Source organism: Balaenoptera ricei, chromosome 13, assembly GCF_028023285.1.
Source record: "Balaenoptera ricei isolate mBalRic1 chromosome 13, mBalRic1.hap2, whole genome shotgun sequence".
In the NCBI taxonomy this organism is placed as follows: domain Eukaryota; kingdom Metazoa; phylum Chordata; class Mammalia; order Artiodactyla; family Balaenopteridae; genus Balaenoptera; species Balaenoptera ricei.
In genome coordinates, this window is record NC_082651.1 from 37,620,592 (window position 1) to 37,640,668 (window position 20,077).

At 44.3% G+C, this 20,077-nt stretch overlaps 1 long non-coding RNA gene and 1 pseudogene across 2 annotated transcripts; one reads left to right on the forward strand and one right to left on the reverse strand.

Moving 5' to 3' along the window:
- The first annotated feature begins 4,200 nt into the window (after window positions 1-4,200).
- On the forward strand, window positions 4,201-13,489 carry LOC132376954 (uncharacterized). Of its 2 annotated transcripts, XR_009506481.1 has the most exons (5): window positions 4,201-4,971; window positions 5,152-5,212; window positions 11,179-11,352; window positions 11,510-11,556; window positions 12,266-13,489. It is a non-coding gene; the product is annotated as an uncharacterized LOC132376954 (long non-coding RNA). The 2 variants fall into 2 exon arrangements; XR_009506480.1 differs by lacking the exon at window positions 11,179-11,352.
- Window positions 7,966-8,695, reverse strand: LOC132376953 (RING finger protein 11-like; annotated as a pseudogene).
- Window positions 13,490-20,077: the final 6,588 nt, after the last annotated feature.

Genomic DNA, 20,077 nt, shown 5'->3' on the forward strand with positions numbered 1-20,077 from the left:
CCGAGAGACTTTTTCTATTTCTCCTAGTAAACCTAGACTCCTCTTCTGTCACCTTCAACTCTACTCCAATTGTGTTCTTTCAACCCAGACCTCTGACCCTGCTTTTTACTTCTGCCATTTCATCCTCACTCCTGCTTCCTTTCCTAAATCCATACGTCTCTTTTGGCCTTCCTAGCCCTGGGCCAAGTTCCTTCCTCTTTGCTCAGTTTTTACCCCTTTCCTTCATTCTCCCATCCAACTTTCAGTCCTTCCTTTCTCACGCCCCAGTTAGCAGCATCTGAAAATTCGAAAGGTTTGTTACTCGTCTATTAATTGTATTCCATTTACTTATTCAGTTCTATACCTGTCTTACCTGTGTATGGAAGAACAGCTGGTAGCCAAGGTGGCACCAAGAATCCTAGCAGCTCTCACTTGACGTATCCGTAGTAGTCGGCAATTTCCATTTCGTTTTCCCTCTCGGTGAAAAATTGCAGCTTGCCCGAAGAGGTGTATCTGGCAGCATTCTCCCGTTGTTGTTGAGCCCGCCTCTTCATGGCCTCTCGCTCTGGCCTCTGCTCTTGTTCGATGGGCTTTGACATGACTGGCTCAGGCACGTTGGGTTCCCTCCATGGAACTCGTTGCTTGCTGAAGTCTTGGAGTAGAAATTGGGTTTGGAGCTTGGGTGGGGCCTGGCGCTTATTCACAGCAGGGGGAACAGGCTCCCGCTGGAGAGGAGGGCCAGATGAAGTTTTGGAGGGTGCAGGCCTAGGAGCAGCAGACTGAGGGACACGAGGCTGGGTGTGGTTGGTCCAAGCCGGTTGGGTTGGGTTGGTCACAGTTGGCTGAGCTGGTTTGGCGGGGCCTGGCAAAGAGGCAGGAGCTGGCTGGGATGAATTGACTGCAGCAGGTTGAGCTGAGTCAGTAGAACCAGGCTGGGCACGGTAAGCCCCAGCAGGCCGATGTGAGGCCAGAGACTGTGGCCTCCGAGGAGCGGGTCGAGCTTGAGGCTTGTCCCAGGCAGAAAAAGGCAGAGGTATCAACTTGACCTTCCCAGGAGGAGGCCGCTCATACTGGGCTGGAGATGGACACTCTGTTTCAGCACTGCTGTCTGGTTTCTGGGCTTGGACTTGCGTTTTCTCAGGACCCTTCCCCTCACGTGGGGTATGCCGCCATGGCTGGATAGCTGGGGGTGGCTGGGGGTCTTTGGGGTTGCTTGACTTTCCCAAGAGCCGACAGGAAGAGAGCCCAGTTTTCGTCTCATTCTTCTTCCCCAGCGCATGAAGAACCTTCACAGACTCCAGCATGCGCACGCCAAGGGAGGTTCGAGGCTTTTGAAAGCTCTGTTGGAGAAGCTCAGTTTGGTGTTCCTTTCGCTTCGTGTGGGGGATTGCTGGCTTCTCTTCTGCCTTGACTTTGTTCCCTGACTGCTTGTTCTCTTCAGCCTTGTTTCTCCCTCTGGTCCTTTTGGTCTTTTCCTGCCCGTGGCTCTTAGTTTTGCTGATCTTTCTGGATGCAGCTTTCTGAGGTTTGCCTTGAGAGTGCTTGGCCGTGTTCACAGGAGCCCTGTCACTGACTGCAGCGTGGCAGGTAACCACTTCTCCCCCTAACAGGCACTCTGGATTCTTTGGCTGGATTTTGGCCTTGGGAGCGCCACTGATAGGCTCAGAGGCTTTCTGTTTGTTCTTCCTGGGTTGATCAGAGGGAACCTTTATGACACTTGGCTTTTCCTGCACCTGATTCACCTTAATGGCTCTGGTGTCTTTAGCTTTGATCACGTTGGGACCTTGGGATTGATCAAGCTCTTTCAAAGGATTAAAGAGCTGGGGAAGGTGAATATCCTCCGCCAGTGTAGTAATGTCTGCAAGACCACTGCTAGGTTCAGTCCCATTTTCAAGTGTCCCTAGGTCCTGACGACTCCGGCTGTTCTCTCCCAGATCAGCATTTTCAGAACCAGGCTGCTCCTCTTGGCTGAGGGGATCGGTGCAGGCCAGCGGCTGGTGAATATCAGGGATTCCTAAAGGGAGTAGTGGAGGATCTTGGTTCTCTGTTGGGATCTGGTAGGCATCCAGAGGCTTTGAAAGCTTGGTTTTGATATCATCCACGTGCTTACTCTCTATTTGTCCCTGGCTTGGAGCTGGAGGCAGGGCCAGGAGACGCCTGGCACTCTGGACTGGAGCTGTCACTGAAATGTCCCCAAGTTCAGATGGTGGGTTACTCTCAAGTATGTGGCTGTTTCTGCTACTGCAGGACTTGGGGAGTTCTTGACGTTGTGTCACACAAAACGTCTGGCTTGGAGGTTGCAATCCCAGGGAATTTTTCATCACCAGGGGGGAGGTCTCCATCCCTACAAAGGGATCAAGGGAGAAGTCAGTCCCTGGTAAGTGAGATGCTCCCCCTAAACACCAACACAGCAGTCATGTACCTTTCAAGGGGTTCAGGGGCAAGATGGGCAAGGCATTTCTACTAACTCTTCTTAAGGATCATGGACAGTGCCCTATGCTACGAGGTAAGCGGTGACTGTTGTAATTCTTACTGGTGAGCCTTTCCTGTCGCTGATTCTCGGCTCGCTTTGTATTTCATAGGACTGTTATAAGTCCAATACAAAATGAGTCTTATTTTTAAAAACCTGAAATGTTTTACAGAGCCTAGCATATTCTCATATAGGGTCCTTTCCATTCTCCCCACTCTCCCGAGAGGCCAAGAACACGTCACACCATGAACTAGGAGAGGGGGTAGAGCCCTTTCTGATGAAATACATCAGCAAAGACAGAGTCTTAGCCTGCTTGCTCTCTGGACAGGATCTCGGACCACAAGGTCTTCAATCCTGGTATAAATGAAGGAAGTGAGGACAGTTCAACTGGCACTCTCATAACAAGAGTTCTGAAACACCTTCCAAAGAGACTATAGCAGTAGATGAGGGAAGGGAGTGCTACAGTGTGGCAGTACAGGGGGAACGATCGGCTACAGCAGTGAAAAGTGTGGTACCGATTGGTGTGCTCTCGGGGTTCTTGTACATGTAGCATAGATGACCTCTACAGTGGCCCTCCCACCTTCCCACCTGCATTAGGTGTTCTTCTTTTTGTAATTTATGTTTATGTATTTATTTACTGTTTGAACTTATTTATTCTGCGTATTTATTTTTTTGGCTGCACTGGGTCTCTCATTGCTGTGCACGGGCTTTCTCTAGTTGGCGGCTAGCGGGGGCTACTCTTGGTTGCGGTGTGCGGGCTTCTCATCGCGGTGGCTTCTCTTGTTGCGGAGCATGGGCTGTAGGCACGTGGGCTTCGGTAGCTGAGGCTCACGGGCTCTAGAATGCAGGCTCCGTCGTTGTGGCACATGCGCTTAGTTGCTGCACGGCATGTGGGATCTCCGCAGACCAGGGCTCGAACCCGTGTCCCCCGCATTGCATTGGCAGGCGGATTCTTAACCACGGCGCCACCAGGGAAGCCCTAGGTGTTCTCATGTAGAGTCTAAAAACAGAGGGCACTGAGCGAAGGTAGTGGTTATTAAAGGCTCAGGATCTAAATTCTACCTGCCTCTACACCCCTTCCCAGCTGTCGATTTGACCCCATTTTTGAATGCCGACCTCATTCTTCAACTTTCTCTGGCGTTTGTTATACTCACCTTGAAAACTTGTTTCTGTGATGCGTTGAGCAGGCACAGGGTGGCAGACTGCAGAGGTGGAAGCTGGTGGTCGGATATTTGTGGGCTGAATCTCCTTCAGTCCCATTCCCATTTCTGGTTGCCCAGAGGCCCGACTTCCTGTGTATGACGCCGAGCCGTAGGATTGCGGGCAGGAGCCAAGTTCTCCATACAGTAAAGACCCCAGTGTGCCTTGGTTATAGTAATATACCTGGCTTCCTTCCTGGCAGGGAAGTGACAGGCGGCTCTGCCCCTGATTTGGAATCTGAGATGGTGTTCCCTGAGCAAGGCTGGCAGAAAGCGATGGATGTAGAGGGACCATGTTCTTGGCGTCTGAAGTTTTATCATACTGGGCTGCCAGAAACATGGAGGAGGCAGCTGTGTGGCGGTCAGTGAGTGCCAGAGTAAAGTCTCCGAGTGAAGAAGAATTCTTTTCAGTGCTTGCTGTGATGTCCCACTCAAGAACACCTGGATAGGAAGCAGCTGAAGTGGAGATCTGGCTGTGGTCCGTAACTCCAGATAACATAGTCGTGCTAGAATGTTGGTAAAGGTAGGCACTACCCATGAGTGTCTGGAAAGGGGTACCAGTAGCCGATGCCGAACTGACGGCAGGGGCAGAGACTCTGGAGAAGTTGCAGACGCTTCGTGTTAGGGAAGTTGCATTGCTACAACAGATTTTTAAGCAACAGAGCAATCCAGCCAAGTTTATATTTTAGAGAGAGAACATCTTCCATGTGGAGGATCAGTTGAAATAGAAGAGATTGTTAGAATTGTAGGGCGGTAGTATTCCAGGCAGGAGATGACGAATGCCAGACACCACCTAGTCACAGACATAGCTTTTGCAGAGATCAGCTACATGTTGTTGTTTTTTATTTACTCTCTCATATAATTTTTTTTAAGTCCTGGACCACAAAATACTGTGGCATCGTTGGAAAAATCTGAGACTCGATTCTAGTCTTTTTTCTGTTTGCCTGCTCTGCAGCTTGGGCTTACGTTCTCAAGCCTTACTTTTTCATTGTGAAATAAGAACGGTGCTACTTAACCCGAGAACTCCCCAGGCACATAGACCCGTGGCGTGTGAGGAGCAGTGAAGGAGAGAAGGAATGGAAGTGCTTTGGGGACCCCAAGAGCCCTTCAGAAACCGTTTGTTCTTTTTAATATTGAGCATTAAAAGTGAAGGCATTCCATTTGTTTCACTCAAAAACAAATTCTGTTCTTCTGATAGCCTGTTTTTTTTTTCCACTCCCTTTTTCTATAGTCAGATCAGTTCCTGATGGGCATTCTCCAGTCCACACTATTGCATCTGATTGGAGGCTATGCAAAATTTCCCAGAGACAATGAATTTTGACGGTATAGTAGTTAATTCTTTATAGTACGTTCCTGCAAAAACACTCTTTTCTTCAGAGTTTTTCCTTTTCAGGATAGTGGTAGTGTTGTGGTAACTAATAAAGGCTACTCTTCAGAAAATTGTATAACTCGTTTTTAGTGTATCTACTTCGCTTACTTAATTCCATATTCCCTGTTTTCTAGACAGACTTCTTGGTGTCCACTGTACCCATGGTTTCAACAGGACTGGCTACCTCATGTGCAGGTGAGTTGCCAACCCCAAGAGGCAGAGCATGTTTAAATTGTTCTGTTTACAATAGTAATGTAAGCTAATGTAAGCTGAATGCAAAAAATGCAGTCAGAGAAGTGTATGAAGTGGAAGGCAATTTTGCCCCCTACTCAGATGTTACCACCAGTAATAATTTAGCACATATTTTTTCAGACGTAAAAAATGCAGATATAAGCATATACAATGGTCCCTTGGTATCTGCAGGGGGATTGGTTTTAGGACTCCCCATGGATCCGAAAATCCTCGGATGCTCAAGTCCCGTATGTAAAATGGTGTAGTACAGTCGGGCTTCCATATCTGCAGGTTATGGAACCGTTGGATATACAGAACTGACTGTACCTGTGATTTAATGGTATAGTGTTTTAGACATTCTGGTTTATAATTTAATATATGGAGGACATCTTCGTCTGACAATATTTGGAGACCTCATTCTTATTTATTTATTATTCTTTTTTTTCCTCCAAATTTGCTTTATGTAGTTGGATATAAATAAATGAGCACAAACTTAAGCAAGATACATGTAACAATTTAATAGAACCTGATACTCTTAATTCTTTCAGTGTTTCTCCAACTCATCATGGGGCTCGTAAGAAAAGTAACCAACATGGATACTACTACAGTTGAATGTCAAATCTTTAAGTGCTTAGGACATACTAAATCCTTGTATAATGCACTTATGAGGAACCCTTCAAGAGACTTGTGTTTTGTATGTAGCAAAAAGTGTTAAGAGTCAAATATTCAACTCAGTATAAAATAATAAGAAACACTTCTGATTTGTTAGGTTGAGATTGCTTCTCCTTTTACTAATGAATGATTGTTTTAGCTGTAAGATCACTGAGCTGAACAAATATGTCACCTTGGAGTACATAAGGAAAAATAAACACATGCTAAATGGGTAAAACATTACAACTACATCTTTACTAGACCATCTCTACTAACGCTTCAGAAGCTTAGAGATTTAGAGTGTTCTTACGTTAATTGCAAGAAAAATAGAAAGAGAGAAATTCCTTCTTTTTTGAGATCACAGCTGTGAAGTCGTGATTATACAAATTCTTCATTTGTGTGCAAAACATGAAACACATTTCTCTTAATTCTCCCTGCTTAGAATTGTCAGTCAACTAGCAGGACTTTCCTTCCAAGAAACAAGAGACTGAGATGTGTTTTATATAACTTCAGTAACCTCAGCACTACAGTAAGAAGACATGCAGTATCCTTTTGCTGTGCTTCAAGACAACAGGGAAGGAGGTCACAGGAAAGAAGAAATCAAAATGGTTACAACTGAGAAACTTTTCTCAGTGTAACCATGGTGCCACTTTCATTTTTACATAAGCATGGTGGCATAATTCAAGCTCAATACATCAGAATTCTTAATATTTAAAATTTACCTTGACTTTTAATTATCACCATGTTAACAACCAAAATAATTTGACGAAACTCATAAGAAAGGGTAATGTTAAACCCCACTTTACTAGAGTTAGTTTCTGGACACATTAGCTCATTTTTTTTTATAGAAGAGGGACAGTGAATCTCAGTTGGCTTACAAGCTAGGAGATCACTTTGAATTCTGCATTTCTTAACTGCAAACAGATATAGCACTTGTAACAGGTTATAACTGGTTTTCAGCTGGTTTTCAAGCACAGAGCCAGCCCCAACAGTAATAGTACACTATTGAAAAAGACCTAAGGCAATGAATTCCATTTCCAGTGGAAAGAAAGAATCGTATGGTCTTGGACAAACAATTCTGATGGTTTACTTAACAGTCACTTAGTAGTTCTTCCTTGCTCATAGAACTTTATGACTTTTTTGAGGAGTGAAGCATTCAGCTTGAGTGGATAAATCCTTGTTAGGCTAAGACAATCATTATCATATCCCTCTTTGCCATGAATTGTCTTATGAATGGTCATATCAGTCTGTTTTGGCAAATGAGTAATTAAGGGAAGGCTGTTATTGTGCTTATGAGAATGATATTTTTCTCTGAGAAAAGATAAATAGGCATTAGGAAAATGACCATTTGGGCTCTTTTTCTGCTTCCTCCTTGTTTTGTGAGAATATGATATTTGGTTTTACAGCAGCCATCTTGTGACCCTGAGATGATCATATGCCAATAATGACAAATGGTAGATTAGAAAGAACCAGCAAAGACAGAAAACAGCAACGTCAGTAGTAACAAGAATCACAGCAAAAGAACAATGGGACCTTAACTTGTGGAGTTCCTATAAAGTAAAAAATATAAGTGCTCTATGTTTATTCTAAAACAAAAAAAGAACTATGCAAACCAGCTTAAAACTCCTTTTTTTGTGCCAGTGTTCTAAAATGTGGCTTTTCATAAAACCTTGACCCAAATGCCAGCAACTTCAGAAAAGAATTTGGGTAGGGGGAAGAAGAAAGTTATCTCACTTAGGAAAAACAACCACTATCTTTATCCTAATCTTTGGCACACAGTTGAAACATATACAGCTGCTGTAACACTTTACACAATTCCTATGTACTGGAGGAATAACAAGATCTAAATAACAATTATATTTTTCAACACTGGGTGAAGGCTTTACATAAAAATACCATCCTCCTTTTTCCCCCTAAATTTCTAAAATATCACGTGCTTTTCCCCAACATCTGCAGCCGTTCAGGAATTTTTAGGAAACTTTCATGCATGATCTTAATTCCTAATCCCTGGCTCTTTGGGCTCAACCACAAAAGATCAAAACCACCAAAAATGATGGTTCACTTGAAGTCAGGTGAGAGACACTGGCTCAGTTAGTCTCGTAGGACAAAAGCAGTGCTGCATCAACTGTCTCCATGCAGGAGGGGCACGTGAAGGATCTCATCAGCCAGTCATCTGTACAGCCCAGGTGATCTGCATACACAGCAGAAATCAAATTGGGTTCTCATAAACAAAGTGCATCATACAGATCACACACTCCCCGATCTTTTTTTTAAATATTTGTTTTATTTTATTTATTCATTTATTTGGTTGCGCCGGGTCTTAATTGCAGTCGGTGGGCTCCTTAGTTGTGGCATGCAAACTCTTAGTTGCGGCATGCATGTGGGATCTAGTTCCCTGACCGGGGAACGAACCCGGGCCCCCTGCGTTGGGAGTGTGGAGTCTTTAGCCGCTGCACCACCAGGGAAGTCCCCCGGATCCTTTTTTCTGATCCATTTCTTCCAGGGTCATAAACTCCTTCAGGCTGATCCTGTATGAGGCCTATTCTTTGAGCTATCCTAATTTGCTCCTCTCAGCTGAGGTGCTAGGCGAGTCTGACTAGGTGTTGGATGAGAGACCAAAACTGGAACTTGATCCAGATATGGCAGCAGCAGCTCCTGATCCAGCTCCGTCCCCTTGCCAAAGCTAGCCCAGTCGGATTGAGACTTGTGAGGCAGGGAGATGTCATCCGAAGTGGGGGACTTAAGGCAGTTCCCCATCTTCCGGGGCTTGAGTGTGTGATCTGTGTGCTGTTTTGACAGTCTCCCAACCTCATTCTTTTTTTTTTTTTTTTTTTTAATTAGTTTATTTATTTATTTATTTTTGAATTTAAAAAATTTATTTATTTTTTATACAGCAGGTTCTTATTAGTTATCTATTGTATACATATTAGTGTATATATGTCAATCCCAATCTCCCAATTCATCTCACCACCACCGACCCCCGCCCTGCCCCGCTTTCCCCCCTTGATGTCCATACGTTTGTTCTCTACATCTGTGTCTCTATTTCTGCCTTGCAAACCGGTTCTTCTGTACCACTTTTCTAGATTCCACATATATGCATTAATATATAATATTTGTTTTTCTCTTTCTGACTGACTTCACTTTGTATGACAGTCTCGAGGTCCATCCACGTCTCTACAAATGACCCAAGTTCGTTCTTTTTTATCGCTGAGTAATATTCCATTGTATATGCGTACCACATCTTCTTTGTCCGTGCACCTGTCGATGGGCGTTTAGGTTGCTTCCGTGACCTAGCTATTGTGAATAGTGCTGCAGTGAACATTGGGGTGCATATGTCTTTTTGAATTATGGTTTTCTCTGGGTATATGCCCAGTAGTGGGATTACTGGGTCATATGGTAATTCTATTTTTAGTTTTTAAGGAACCTGCATACTGTTCTCCATAGTGGCTGTATCAGTTTACATTCCCACCAGCAGTGCAAGAGGGTTCCCTTTCCTCACATCCTCTCCAGCATTTGCTGTTTGTAGATTTTCTGATGATGCCCATTCTAAGCGGTGTGAGGTGATACCTCATTGTAGTTTTGATTTGCATTTCTTTAATAATTAGTGATGTTGAGCAGCTTTTCGTGTGCTTCTTGGCCATCTGTATGTCTTCTTTGGAGAAATGTCTATTTAGGTCTTCTGCCCATTTTTTGATTGGGTTGTCTGTGTTTTTAATAGTGAGCTGCATGACCTATTGATATATTTTGGAGATTAATCCTTTGTTGATCGGTTTATTTTTTTTTTTAAGGCTGCATTGTTCCTTTGCTTACTGATGAACATGTACAAGTCAGAAGTTTTTGATATTATAAAACATCAAAGTAATGAACATTCCTGTGTGAACATCTTTGAATATATATGCTTTGTCTCAGTTAACTTCACTCAGAATGGGACTTCTGCATCAAGGAGTTTATGCCCTTATGCTTTTTGTGGGTGTTGCTACACTGTACCAATGTATGGTTGTTCATGCAGGAAACACGTATTGAGCATCTGTTATGTTTAAGCACTGTGCTGGGTGCTAGCAAAAAGACTTGAGAAATTTTGTGAGTGAGGAGACTTGACCTGCCTGCCCTTTGTGAATTCTAGCAGTCCAGAGAGGGAATAGCTATTCAAGAATCACACTCTGCATGTAGAATTACAACTCTGACAGGTGCCAAGGAGAGGGACATGGTACCATGAGAGCATATTTTAGGGAGGATTTGATCTCATCATGGAGATTAGAGAAGGTTTAGGGATGTTTCAGCTGATATCTGAAGGATGAGTAGGTATTAACCAGATAGGGACGTTGGGGAGAGATTTCTGAGCATAAGGAATAGCAAAAGACCCTCTAAGAGGAAAGCATATGCTGTGTTGGAGGAACTGGCCAGGAAGGTGGGGCCGTTGGGGGAGCATGTCATCATAATGGAGCTGCAAGTGTGGGTAGGAGCTCGATCGTGCAGGCTTATGTTTAAGGTTTCAGACTTGAAGAGTAATAGAAAACCATTGAACTATTTTTGTTGAAGGTGAGTGTGTGGAACATACCCAATTGCATTTTCAACCTATCGTTTTGCTACCGAGTGGAGAATACACTGCAGGGAGAAAGAGTGGAAGCGAGGAAGCAAGTTAGGAGACTTGTGTAGAAATTGGGCATAATGGTGGCTTGGACCAGGGTATGGTGGTCATTTTGGTGGAAAGATGTGGACAGATTCTAGAGGTATGTAGGCAGTATCATTGTCAGCACTGGTGGTGGGTTGAGGATGAGGGTGAGGGAGAAATAGCTGTCAGTGATGGTGATTCCTAAGTTTCTGGCTCCTATGGTTGGTTAGATAGGGTTTTTTAGATATGATGTTAATATTTGTCCTAATTTGTCTTTTGTTATTTGTTGGTTCTTGATGAATACTCTTGTCATATTAAGTCTCCTGTTTTTAGTGTACAAAGCATTTTGACCGAAACTGACCGTTGTATGTTATCAGATAACTTTTTAACATCTGCCAGTTTGGTCCTGTATTTTATTCTCTTTCATTTATTGATTAAATTGTTGTATTAATGTAAATAACTATATTAATAGATTTTCTAAAGTTGCGTTATCCTTGCATCCTTGGTCCTTGGAATAAAGCCTGTTTTTTTTTTGTTTGTTTGTTTTTTTTTTTGGCTGTGTTGGGTCTTTGTTTCTATGCGAGCGCTTTCCCTAGTTGCGGCAAGCGGGGGCCACTGTTCATCGCGGTGGGCGGGCCTCTCACTATCGCGGCCTCTCTTGTTGCAGAGCACGGGCTCCAGACGCGCAGGCTCAGTAGTTGTGGCTCACGGACCCAGTCGCTCCGGGGCATGTGCGATCTTCCCAGACCAGAGCTCGAATCCGTGTCCCGTGCATTGGCAGGCAGATTCTCAACACTGCGCCACCAGGGAAACTCCGGAATAAAGCCTTTTTGTAGTCATGGTATATATCATGCTTTAATAATTATTGATTAGATATGCTGATATTTTCTTAGGATTTTTCTATCTGTATTTGTAAAGCACAATTGGACCTTTTTTTGCAAAAACTTGATTTTCTTTCCTTTTTATTTACAAATGACTCGAATTTTGTTGTTTTGTAGATATTTGATTGATGTAGAAGGCATGTGGCCAGATGATGCAATTGAATGTAAGTATAAGGGTTGTCACTACTTTTCCCTTGTTATAAAATTTGAAGGGAGAAATGTAAGGGAATTTCTCAAATTTTGGAAAAATAGAAAAGTCTGTAATTCATTTGTTCTGACATACGATAACCTTTTACCAAAAGTTTATAAAGGGATGTATCTGGAAATAGCAAGATATAATAGCCTGAATAATTAGTCAGTGGATTTCAGCATTTTTTTTTCTTTTTTAAATTTATTTAATTAATTAATTTACTTTTGATATTATATCCACTGCCCCACCAAGGAAGTCCCTTTTTCTTCCTTCCTTCTTTCCTTCCTCCCTTCCTTCCTTCCTTCCTTTAAAGCTCCAAGTCATTTAAAATACATGACTTCTTACTAAAAATCTCCAGTTCATAGAACCAAGGGGTTTATAACTTCTCCTTTAAAAGTGATATTCCTGGGACTTCCCTGGTGGTCCAGTGGTGAAGACTCTGCGCTTCCAATGCAGCAGGCGTGGGTTCAACCCCTGGTTGGGGAGCTAAGATCCCACATGCTGCGCAGCCAAAGAACTTTTTTTCAAAAGTTATATTCCTGTATTATTGACTTTAGTGGTTTAGATTTTTTTTTTAATGTTTAGAAGATTTCAGTTTCTTTACCAGGAACAAACAAAACGTAATGTAAAACTAGTTTTGCAGAAACGATTTCCATCATTCTCTTCTTCCCTTTCTCCTGCAGACTGGTGTTTTATCTTTACAAGTTCTCCGTCATTCCATAAGAAAGCTGCTCGTCTTCTGGTTTCATAAGAGATGGTGAACAGTGGTAAAATATCCAGTTGACCGAAATTTCTAGAGTACACTTCAGGGAGCGAGTGATGGGGTGGAATGTTGGGGCAGAGTGAGAGATACAGATTCTGGTGAGACTGAGAGTCATGCACAAAAATTACTGGGCTGTGGTGAAGGGAGAACAAAACTAAATCAGGTTCCTGCTGGTGGACAGGAAGCCAAGATGAAGAAGAATGGTGCGTAGCTGGGCAGTGTAATTAGGCCCCTAAGTGCTGTGTCTCCTGATAGTAATTATGAACAGAAACCAAATAATAGTTACTAATAACATGGAGGTGACCAATCCTTGAGAGCTGAGGCAGAGAGAAGGAAAGATGGCATTATGCCTTGTCTCTGGTGCCTTGAGTTTCCCAGGCTGGTTTGTGACCAATCTTGGGTGAAATCATAACTAAGTCATTTCTGCTAAGGTGATCAGCTTTCGTGGGGTCCTTTCTCTGCACTCTGTCCAATGGTAAAGCCCACTGGTTTATGCCTCCTGGAAAACAGTTATTCCAAAGCAGTATAAGTGAAGCATTGATGAAACAGCCATGAAGAGCATGTTTCCACATGGCCTCGCACCACCTTTTCAAAGTGCTGTAAAACTTTTTTCATCCAAAAATCAGTAACAGAAAAGGATTGGGATCAAATCCCGTACAGAGGTAGTGTAAGAAAAAAGAGAATAAGGAGCAGAATAGCATGTCTTCAGACAATAAAATCAAGTTGGAAAAGACAGGTCCACAAAACAGATCAAAACTGTAACCTATTATTTCAAAGTGGGCTAAAAGATGTTAGGAAAAACAATGCGAAAGATGAAAGAACATGGATCGAGGAGGGAATGGGAAGTTATTGTTTAGTGGCTATAGAGTCTCTGTTTGGGATGGTGGAAAAGTTCTGGAAATGGTAAATGCTGATAAATGCCACCTATGGGTGTTTGGTTTTAGTTGATCTTCTTCCATGAAAGGGTTTGGAGAGATTCAGAAGCTATGCTGCTGCCTCCATCTTTCTGATGTCCTGCTCAATCTTTTGACATAATTATTTTGAATTTGCACAGTGGTGATGGTTGCACAGCATTGTGAATGTATTTAATGTCACTGAATTGTATACTTGAAAATGGTTGAAATAATAAATTTTGTTTTATGTATATTTTACCATAATAAAAAAAAGATGAAAGAACAGCATAAACCAGAATTAGGTAAGATGATAGAACTCAAGACAGAATTCAAAATAAAAGAAAAAAGTTTCAGAAATGAGGACTAAATTTAAAATAATACAAGAGTGGGGACTTCCCTGGTTGTCCAGTGGTTAAGAATCCACCTTGCAGTGCAGGGGATGCAGGTTCGGTCCCTGGTTGGGGAACTGAGATCCCACATGCTGCAGGGCAACTAAGCCCGCACGCCGCAACTACTGAGCCCACGTACTCTGGAGCCCACGCGCCACAACTGGAGAGCCCACGAGCCGCAAGGAAGAGCCCACGCACTGCAACAAAGAGCCCACGTGCTGCAACTAATACCCGACACCTCCAAAAATAAATAAGTTAATTAATTAAATAAATTAAATAAAATAATACGAGTGAATGAACATAATGGATAATGCCTTAAGAGAAACAAACAAGAAGAGGAAAAAAATTTTTTTAATCAAAAAGAAGATAAAAAGAATTTTAGAGAAATGGCAAACATAACAGATAGGCAAGAAAGAGTCAGGACAGCTCTGAAAAGAGAAATATAAATACGTATAAGGGGCTTTCCTGGTGGTGCAGTGGTTAAAAATCCTCCTGCCAATGCAGGGGATATGGGTTCGATCCCTGGCCCAGGAAGATCCCACATGCCATGGAGAAGCTAAGCCCGTGAGACACAACTACTGAGCCTGTGTGCCACAACTACTGAAGCCCACGCGCCTAGAGCCCGTGCTCGGCAACACGAGGAGCCACCGCAATGAGAAGCCCGCTTGCCGCAACTAGAGAAAGCCTGCGCACAGCAACAAAGACCCAAAGCAGCCAAAAATAAATAAATAAATACATTAAAAAAAAAATATATATATATATATATATACGTATAAGAATCTGTTATACCATAAAAGTGACATTTCAAATCAGTGGGACAGATTAGTCAATAAGTTGTGATACATAAATGTTGGGGTATAAATATTTCTCTGGAAGGATCCACAGCACGGCCAAAGCAGATGTCTCTGAGGAGGGAAATGTGTGGCTGGGGAATGTGGGGAAAAGGGTCACTTTTCATTGAATACCCTTGTGTACCTTTTCTAGTGTTCTGTCATGTGAATCTATTACCTCTGAAGTTTGCCTGAGTTCAAACCCCAGTTCCCCCAATTGCTAGCTCTTAATCTAGGGCAAACTCTTCACACTCTCCAAGCCTCTTAATCTGTGAAGTAAGGTCAGTAACTCAGCCTGGTGCTGCCTGGCACAGAATAAACTCTCAAAAAATGGACATTATTAGTGAAAAAAACCCAAATGCCCATCAGTGGATGAATGGATTTTTTAAATGTGGTGGATATGTGAAATATTATACAGCCATAAAAAGGAATGAAGTACTAACACATGCTACAACATGGACGAACTTGAAAACATTATGCTAAGTGAAAGAAGCCAGAGACAGCGGTCACATTCATTTGTATTATTTCATGAAATGTCCAGAAAAGGCAAAACCATAGCAACAGAAAGCAAATTAATGGTTGCCAGGGCTGAAGGAAGAGGGGATGAAGAGTGCCTGCTCATGCTTAAGGGGGCTTCTTTTTGGGGTGATGAAAACGTGATGGGTTAGATGCCGGTGATGGTTGCATAGGCTTGTGGATGTACTAAATGACACTGAATTTGCAGTTTCAGAAGGTGAATTTTATGGCATGTGAATGACATCTCAAAAAAATAATTTTGAAAATGAAAATTGCCCATTTTCCCATAGTCACTATCCACTGTCTCCATCTCTCCCTTCTCCCCACTGCATTCCTTTTCACGCCCAGCCCTGCCGCTCTCTCCCATCGTCACTCCCTCGAGCTGCCCCACGAGGCCTCCCAGGGAGCCTCTGAACCCCTGGGCGCCTGCGTCCTGTGGCTGTTGGAGCTGCTGCCCAGTGCGCGTGCCCCCACCACTCTCACCCGTGAGAGTGGACGCTTCCGTCGGATTTTTTCTCATGCGTTTCAGTAGATGGTGATGTTTACAAAAGGCGGCACGTGCCCTGCTCAATGGAGGAAGCCCCTCAAGTTAATATTTAGGCGCGTGCAGAAGTTTGATCTCGTCCACCAGTAACCTCAGGATGCTGTGCTCTGAAAGCCAGGTTGGCCGCCTACGGGCATCTGCAAATACAGAGGACTTCAGAGGCATTTGGGCCTCAAATTGAGTCCTTGTACCTCCACATGGGATGTGACCTCAGCCCTTTGCTGCACCTCTGTAAGTGAAGTGGCACAGGAATACCGGCCTTGCCTGTCTTTGCCAAGGTTAACTGAAGAGCGCATTCGCTCCCCTCGTGCTTAGGTGTTGAGTACATCGTGATTTACATACCAGGCCCTATTCGTGGGCCTCCTGATGCAGCAGTTTCCTTGGCTCTGCCCCTGTCGTCAGCTGCCCCTAGGATAACTCTGAGCCCTAGCCACTTCTCTGGTAGATTTCCCTATTCCCCCACTACAGTCACACCTGAATAAGGCGACTCAGACCTTTCAGAGATGTGTCCTGAACCTCTTGTTTTCTGAAATACCTATCTGGTGGTTGTGAGACTTAAGGCCAGCGTCCCCGAGAGACTTTTTCTATTTCTCCTAGTAAACCTAGACTCCTCTTCTGTCACCTTCAACTCTACTCCAATTGTGTTCTTTCAACCCAGACCTCTGACCCTGCTTTTTACTTCTGCCATTTCATCCTCACTCCTGCTTCCTTTCCTAAATCCATACGTCTCTTTTGGCCTTCCTAGCCCTGGGCCAAGTTCCTTCCTCTTTGCTCAGTTTTTACCCCTTTCCTTCATTCTCCCATCCAACTTTCAGTCCTTCCTTTCTCACGCCCCAGTTAGCAGCATCTGAAAATTCGAAAGGTTTGTTACTCGTCTATTAATTGTATTCCATTTACTTATTCAGTTCTATACCTGTCTTACCTGTGTATGGAAGAACAGCTGGTAGCCAAGGTGGCACCAAGAATCCTAGCAGCTCTCACTTGACGTATCCGTAGTAGTCGGCAATTTCCATTTCGTTTTCCCTCTCGGTGAAAAATTGCAGCTTGCCCGAAGAGGTGTATCTGGCAGCATTCTCCCGTTGTTGTTGAGCCCGCCTCTTCATGGCCTCTCGCTCTGGCCTCTGCTCTTGTTCGATGGGCTTTGACATGACTGGCTCAGGCACGTTGGGTTCCCTCCATGGAACTCGTTGCTTGCTGAAGTCTTGGAGTAGAAATTGGGTTTGGAGCTTGGATGGGGACTGGCGCTTAGTCACAGCAGGGGGAACAGGCTCCCGCTGGAGAGAAGCGCCAGATGAAGTTTTGTAGGGTGCAGGCCTAAGAGCAGCAGACTGAGGGGACACGAGGCTGGGTATGGTTGGTCCAAGCCGGTTGGGTTGGGTTGGTCACAGTTGGCTGAGCTGGTTTGGCGGGGCCTGGCAGAGAGGCAGGAGCTGGCTGGGATGAATTGACTGCAGCAGGTTGCGCTGAGTCAGTAGAACCAGGCTGGGCACGGTAAGCCCCAGCAGGCCGATGTGAGGCCAGAGACTGTGGCCTCCGAGGAGCGGGTCGAGCTTGAGGCTTGTCCCAGGCAGAAAAAGGCAGAGGTATCAACTTGACCTTCCCAGGAGGAGGCCGCTCATACTGGGATGAGGATAGACACTCTGTTTCAGCACTGCTGACTGGTTTCTGGGCTTCGACTTGAGTTTTCTCAGCACTCTTACCCTCACGTGGGGTATGCCGCCATGGCTGGATGGCTGGGGGTCTTTGGGGTTGCTTGACTTTCCCAAGACCCGACAGGAAGAGAGCCCAGTTTTCTTATCATCCTTCTTCCCCAGCGCATGAAGAACCTTCACAGACTCCAGCATGCGCACGCCTAGGGAGGTTCGAGGCTTTTGAAAGCTCTGTTGGAGAAGCTCAGTTTGGTGTTCCTTTCGCTTCGTGTGGGGGATTGCTGGCTTCTCTTCTGCCTTGACTTTGTTCCCTGACTGCTTGTTCTCTTCAGCCTTGTTTCTCCCTCTGGTCCTTTTGGTCTTTTCCTGCCCGTGGCTCTTAGTTTTGCTGATCTTTCTGGATGCAGCTTTCTGAGGTTTGCCTTGAGAGTGCTTGGCCGTGTTCACAGGAGCCCTGTCACTGACTGCAGCGTGGCAGGTAACCACTTCTCCCCCTAACAGGCACTCTGGATTCTTTGGCTGGATTTTGGCCTTGGGAGCGCCACTGATAGGCTCAGAGGCTTTCTGTTTGTTCTTCCTGGGTTGATCAGAGGGAACCTTTATGACACTTGGCTTTTCCTGCACCTGATTCACCTTAAAGGCTCTGGCATCTTTGGCTTTGATCCCGTTGGGACCTTGGGATTGATCAAGATCTTTCAAAGAACTAAAGAGCTGGGGAAGGTGAATATCCTCCGCCAGTGTAGTAATGTCTGCAAAACCACTGCTGGATTCGATCCCATTTTCGAGTGTCCCTAGGTCCTCACGACTCAGGCTGTTCTTTCCCAGATCAGCATTTTCAGAACCAGGCTGCTCCTCTTGGCTGAGGGGATCGGTGCAGGCCAGCGGCTGGTGAATATCAGGGATTCCTAAAGGGAGTAGTGGAGTATCTTGGTTTTCTTTTGGGATGTGTTAGGCATCCAGAATCTTTGAAACCTTGGTTTTAATATCATCCACGTTCTTACTCTCTATTTGTCCCTGGCTTGGAGCTGGAGGCAGGGCCAGGAGACGCCTGGCACTCTGGACTGGAACTGTCACTGAAATGTCCCCAAGTTCAGATGCTGGGTTACTCTCAAATATGTGACTGTTTCTGCTACTGCAGGACTTGGGGAGTTCTTGAGTTTGTGTCACACAAAATGTCTGGCTTGGAGGTTGCAATCCCAGGGAATTTTTCATCACCAGGGATGTCTCCATCACTACAAAGGAATCAAGGTAAAAGTCCAGTCCCTGGTAAGTGAGATGCTCCCGCTAAACTCCAACACAGCAATCATGTACCGTTCAAGGTACATGATTGCTGTGTTGGTGTTTAGGGGCAGAATGGGCGAGGCATTTCTAGTAACTCTTCTTAAGGATCATGGACAATGCCCTGTGCTACGAGATAAGCGGTGACTGTTGTAGTTCTTACTGGTGATCATTTCATGTCACTGATTCTTGGCTTTCTTTGTATTTCATAGGATTGTTATAAGTCCGATACAAAATGAGTCTTATTTTTAAAAAACTAAAGTGTTTTACAAAGCCTAGCATTCTCATGTAGAGTCTTTCCAATTCTCCCCACTTTCCTGAGAGGCTAAGAACACTTCACACCATGAACTAGGAGAGGGGGTAGAGCCCTTTCTGATGAAATACATCAACAAAGACAGAGTCTTAGCCTGCTTGCTCTCTGGACAGGATCTCGGACCACAAGGTCTTCAATCCTGGTATAAATGAAGGAAGTGAGGACAGTTCAACTGGCACTCTCATAACAAGAGTTCTGAAACACCTTCCAAAGAGACTGTAGCAGTAGATCAGGGAAGGGAATGCTACAGTGTGGTAGTACAGGGGGAATGATCGGCTACAGCAGTGAAAAATGTGGTACCGATTGGTGTGCTCTCGGGGTTCTTGTACATGTAGCATAGATGACCTTTACAGTGTCCCTCCCACCTTCCCACCTGCATTAGGTGTTCTGTTTTTTTTTTTTTAATTTGTTTATTTATTTTTTGAACTTATTTATTTTATGTATTAATTTTTTTGGCTGCACTGGGTCTCTCATTGCTGTGCACGGGCTTTCTCTAGTTGCGGCTAGCGGGGGCTACTCTTGGTTGCGGTGTGCGGGTTTCTCATTGCGGTGGCTTCTCTTGTTGCGGAGTATGGGCTCTAGGCGCATGGGCTTCAGTAGTTGTGGCTCCCGGGCTCTAGAATGCAGGCTCAGTAGCTGTGGCACATGCGCTTAGTCGCTCCACTGCATCTGGGATCTTCCCTGACCAGGCCTCGAACCCGTGTCCCCTGCCTTGGCAGGCGGATTCTTAACCACGGCGCCACCAGGGAAGCCCTAGGTGTTCTCATATAGAGTCTAAAAACAGAGAGCACTGAGCGAAGGTAGTGGTTATTAAAGGCTCAGGATCTAAATTCGACCTGTCTGTACACCACTTCCCAGCTGTAGATTTGACCCCATTTTTGAATGCTGACCTCATTCTTCAACTTTCTTGCTGTTTGTGGGGCTTGCACTTTGGCATTTTCTTAAAAGCTAAACATAAACTTACCATATGACCCAGCAATTCCAGTCCTGCGTATATATGCAAAAGAAATGAAAACCTATGTCCACAGAAAAACTTTTACAAAAATGTTCATAGCAGCATGATTCACGTTATCCGGAAAAAAAAAAAAAATGAAACAATCCAAATGTCCAACAACTGGCAACTGGATAAACAAAATGTGGTAGAGCCATACAATGGAATACTAACCAGCAATAAAAAGGAGTACTGGTACACACTATAACAAGGATGAATCTTGAAAACATCATGCCAAGAAGCTAGATGCAAAGACTAGATATTATATAATTCTATTTACATGAAATGTGCAGAAAAGGAAAAAGGCAGATTGGAGGTTGTCTGGGGCT